This window comes from Ziziphus jujuba, chromosome 12 (assembly GCF_031755915.1).
Source record: "Ziziphus jujuba cultivar Dongzao chromosome 12, ASM3175591v1".
Taxonomy (NCBI): Eukaryota; Viridiplantae; Streptophyta; class Magnoliopsida; order Rosales; family Rhamnaceae; genus Ziziphus; species Ziziphus jujuba.
The window spans coordinates 26405199-26410048 of NC_083390.1; the positions used below are offsets into that span (position 1 = coordinate 26405199).

Here is a 4850-nt window from a genome sequence, read left to right on the forward strand (position 1 = left end):
AGCCAAGACGGATGAGCCTCGGTTCAGCATTTGTGGTGGTTTAAAAGCAAAACCCCATTTCCTTCTAGGTGGAAAGTGGGGGCACGGGCTTGGCACGCAAGCTTTGTGAGTTGTACGGCGCAGAGACTTGGGGCACTATGTTGGCGCACACCCTTTGGGTAGAAGGGGGGAGTGTGGGACACTTTACCTCAGGATGCAACCCCACAAGGTTTTCAAAATTTATGGGGGATAGGGGGGGAGGGAGGGACGAATCAAAGCGACACAGGACTTTTCCACTTACAATACCCCATCACGTATTTAGGTCGTCTGCAAAGGATTCTACCCGCTGCTCAGTAGGAATTGAACTTCAAGGCAGCCCACATGGTACGTCCAGTGCACGGACTTTTCCAACGACACGTGCCTTTCGAGGCCGAGGCCGCTACTACGAGTCGACAAACGGGCGATGAGTGCATGCATCGCTTCTAGCCCAAATTCTGACTTAGAGCGTTCAGTCATAATCCACCACATAGTGGTTTTGTGCCACTGGCTGTTCAACCAAGCGCGATGGCTAATTATGCAAATCAATGGTTCCTCTTGTACTAGGTTGAATTACTATTGTGACACTATCATCAGTAGGGTAAAACTAACCTGTCTCATGACGCTCTAAACCCAGCTCATGTTCCCTATTGGTGGGTGAACAATCCAACACTTTGTGAATTCTGCTTCACAATGATAGGAAGAGCCAACATTGAAGGATAAAAAAGCAACATCGCTATGAACGCTTGGCTGCCACAAGCCAGTTATCCTTATGGTAAATTTTTTAACACCCCTAGCTTCAAATTCGAAAGGTCTAAAGGATCAATAGGCCATGCTTTCACGGTTCATATTCATACTAGAAATTAGAATCAAATGAGCTTTTCTCGTTGAGCTCATCTTAGGACACCTACTTTATCCTTTAACAGATGTGTCGCCCCAGTTAAACTCCCCACCTAACAATGTCTTCCACCTTGATCAACCAGCTGAGGTAGGCCTTGGGTCCAAAAACAAGGGCAGTGCCCCACTTCCGATTCATGGAATAAGTAAAATAACATTAAAAGTAGTGGTATTTCACTTTCACCGTTTCCGACTCCCACTTATACTACACCTCTCCAGTCATTTCACAAAGTTGGAAAGTCAAGCTCCACGGAGTTTTCTTTCCCTGCTGATTCTGCCAAGCCCATTCCCTTGGCTCTGGTTTTGCTGGATAGTAGATAGGGACAGTGGGAGTCTCAATAATCCATTAATGCGCGTCACTAATTAGATGATAAGGCATTTGGCTACCTTAAGAGAGTCATAGTTACACCCACCATTTACCCGCACTTGGTTGAATTTCTTCACTTTGAAATTCAAAGCATTGGGCAGAAATCACATTGCATGAGCATCCGCAGGCACCATCGCAATGCTTTGTTTTAATTAAATAGTTGGATTCCCTTTGTTCATACAAGTTATGAGTTGAATGTTCGACGCCTGGGGAAGGGCCCCCAAAGGGAACTTTTCCCAATCCATCCCCCAGTTGACATGCGGCAAACCACTCTCGCCACAGGAGCAGCTCAAGCAGTTCACTGACAGCCAATGGGTTCCGGACTAGGACCCCCATGCCCAGCCGTCAGAGCTAATCCTTTTACAGATCCATTTTGCCAACTTCCATTGCCTACACTGTTCCATTGGCTAGAGGCTGTTCACCTTGGAGACCTGATGTGGTTATGAGTATGACCCGGCGTGGGAGGCACTCGGTCCTTTGCATTTTCAAGGGCCGTCGGGGGCACACCGGACACCACGTGATGTACGATGCTCTTCTAGCAGTTGGACCCTACATATGGCTGAGCCATTTCCAGGGTGGACAGGCTTTTAAACAGTAAAGATAACTCTTCTTGAGGCCACCGCCGACGTCTCTGGACTCCCTAATGTTGCCGTCAGCCGCCACATCCCGGTTCAGGAATTTTAACCCGATTCACTTTCAAATTTTGCGTTGGTCGCGCTGTCAGACGGGCTTCCCCCGTTTCTTAGGATCGACTAACCCATGTGCAAGTGCCATTCACATGAAACCTTTCCCCTCTTCCGCCTTGAATATTTGCTACTACCACCAAGATCTGCAGTGACCGTCAGCCCAAGTTTCTTAGGCTTCCCCCGTTTCTTAGGATCGACTACCACTAGCAGCCCAAGTTTTGCAGTGACCGTCATGCCCTCCTACTTATCGGGGCCGAGCTCTTAACCAACGGCCTGGTATGGGTCGTGCGCTTTAGCGCCATCCATTTTTAGGGCTAGTTGATTCGGCATGTGAGTTGTTACACACTCCTGAACAGATTTCGACTTCCATGACCACCATCCTACTGTCTTAATCGACCAACACCCTTTGTGGGTTCTAGGTTAGTGCACAGTTGGGCACCGTAATCCAGCTTCTAGTTCATCCAGCATCGCCAGTTCTGCTTACCAAAAATGGCTCACTTGGAGCTCTTGATTCCATAGTGCGGCTCAATGGAGCAACCACACCATCCTACCTATTTAAAGTTTGAGAATAGGTCGAGGGCGTTGCGCCCCCAATGCCTCTAATCATTGGCTTTACCCCATAGAACTTGTTTGCGGGCTCCGGCTATCTTAAGGGAAACTTCAGAGGGAACCAGCTACTAGACGGTTCGATTAGTCTTTCACCCCTATACCTAAGTTAGATGAACGATTTGCACGTCAATATCGGTGCGGGCCTCCACCAGAGTTTCCTTTGGCTTCGCCCTGCTCAGGCATAGTTCACCATCTTTTTGGTCCCAACAAGCATGCTCTCACTCGAACCCTTCCTAGAAGATCAAGGTCGGCCAACGGTGCAACCCGCATGGGGATCCTACTATTCAACTTCCTTGCACCTTACAGGTTTACTGGCCCTTTTGACTCGCACACATGTTAGACTCCTTGTTCGTGTTTCAAGACGGGCCCAATGGGGAGCCCACAGGTCGACACCAGGAGCATGCAGGTACTGAAGCACGCTGTGACGACGCACACTGCCAACCATGATCACGGCGATGACATGTCCATCAACATATCTACAGCTCGAGCTTAGGCAGCCATTGCAATCCGCATCAGTCTATGCCTCGAGTCGATCAGCAGATCGGCTCTCACCGTTCTGCATCCGACCGAGGCGCACTTTTTGACTTTCTTTTCAAAGTCCTTTTCATCTTTCCCTCGTAGTACTTGTTTGCTATCAGTCTCTCACCCATATTTTGCCTTGGATGGAATTTACCACCCGATTTGGGCTGGATTCCCAAACAACCCAACTCGCCGACAGCGCCTTGTGGTCCAACAAGGTCTGGGCACAATGGGGCTCTCACCCTCTCCCGTGCCTCCTCCTAGGGGACTTGAGCCTAGTCCACTGCTGAGGATGCTCCCTCAAACTAATATTCCAACACCAAGGGCGCTTGTTACTAGGAGAATCCTTGTAAGTTTCTTTTCCTCCGCTTATTTATATGCCTAAACTCAGTGGGTAGCCCCACCAGGTCAGGTTGGAGATGCTGCACTGGTGGCACATTGGGGTCTCTATAAGGCTAAGACAGCATTCCATGCATGTAGAGAGGAGCCGAGGGTTGGACAACCACCGATTGCTGTGGTACTCATCACTGAGGACCTGCATTTTGGCCAGCTGTGGATCGTGGCACACGTTTAAATACTCAAAGTTTAATATCCGAAGCAGGTTTTCAATAAACTGCTCGCATTTTACCAAAAACTGTTGTACGTGGTCATATCGATTAGTTGAAAGGTCTAAAAGAGAATGTTGTTCTAGGGGGATGATACCCGTTGGGATCGGATTCAAAAGATTAGTGCACTGTTCAAGGCAACATCACAACATTCCTTCATAAATGGAAAGGAATAATTTATTCGAGTGGGAAATGAAAGACATTTTGTTCAACCTCAGAGAATTATTTGATTTTTGCATTTCAAAGAATTTACATGATAGATCAGAACAAGCATTTATAGGATTTAATGATTCCTAAAAGCGAATTCATCCTTTCTTCTATTTGTTTTGTGGTCATTTAATTTGGTAATAGAAATAAAGATAACAACGAATAGAAAGAAATGAATGGTCTGGATCGTGTATTAATGGCCAATCTTCAGTAGAAGAGAAGGTTTCATGGGAACAATTATTTATTTCTATTTTAGCTTCTCTATTTTTTTTTTCATGACAAGAAGATATTGAACATCAATTTGGAAGAGATGATGGGAGCAGCAGTTCATTTTGGTCATGGTGCTAGGAAATGGAATCCTCAAATGGCACCATATATCTCTGCAAGGTGTAAAGGTATTCATATTATAAATCTTACCAGAACTGCTTGGTTTTTGGAAGAAGCTTGTGATTTAGTTTTTGATGCAGCAAGTAGGGGAAAACAATTCTTAATTGTTGGTACCAAAAAATATAGCAGCAGATTCAGTAGCGCATGCTACAATAAAAGGACTTGAGACTTCATAAATTCATAATAGAAACTTCATAAATTCAGGGACTTGAGAACGGGATAAAAGATGGGGAGACTCAATCATCTTCCGAAAAGGGATGCGGTGTGTTGAGGAGACAATTATCTCACTTGCAAACATATCTCGGCGGGATTAAATATATGACTGGATTGCCCGATATTGTACTAATTGTTAATCAATAAGAAGAATCTATAGCTCTTTGTGAATGTATGACTTTGGGCATTCCGATGATTTGTTTCATCGATACAAATTGTGACCCAGATCTAGCAGATATTTCAATTACGGCAAATGATGACTCTATAGCTTCAATTCGATTAATTCTTAACAAATTAGTATTTACTATTTGTGAGGGCCATTCTAGTTATATACGAAATTCTTGA

The 4850-nt window shown here is 45.5% G+C and overlaps 1 non-coding gene across 1 annotated transcript; it reads right to left on the minus strand.

Annotated features, from left to right (window-relative positions):
* Window positions 1-224: 224 nt before the first annotated feature.
* LOC125418803 (28S ribosomal RNA) lies at window positions 225-3509 on the minus strand. The gene has a single exon (XR_007237832.2). It is a non-coding gene; the product is annotated as a 28S ribosomal RNA (ribosomal RNA).
* Window positions 3510-4850: the final 1341 nt, after the last annotated feature.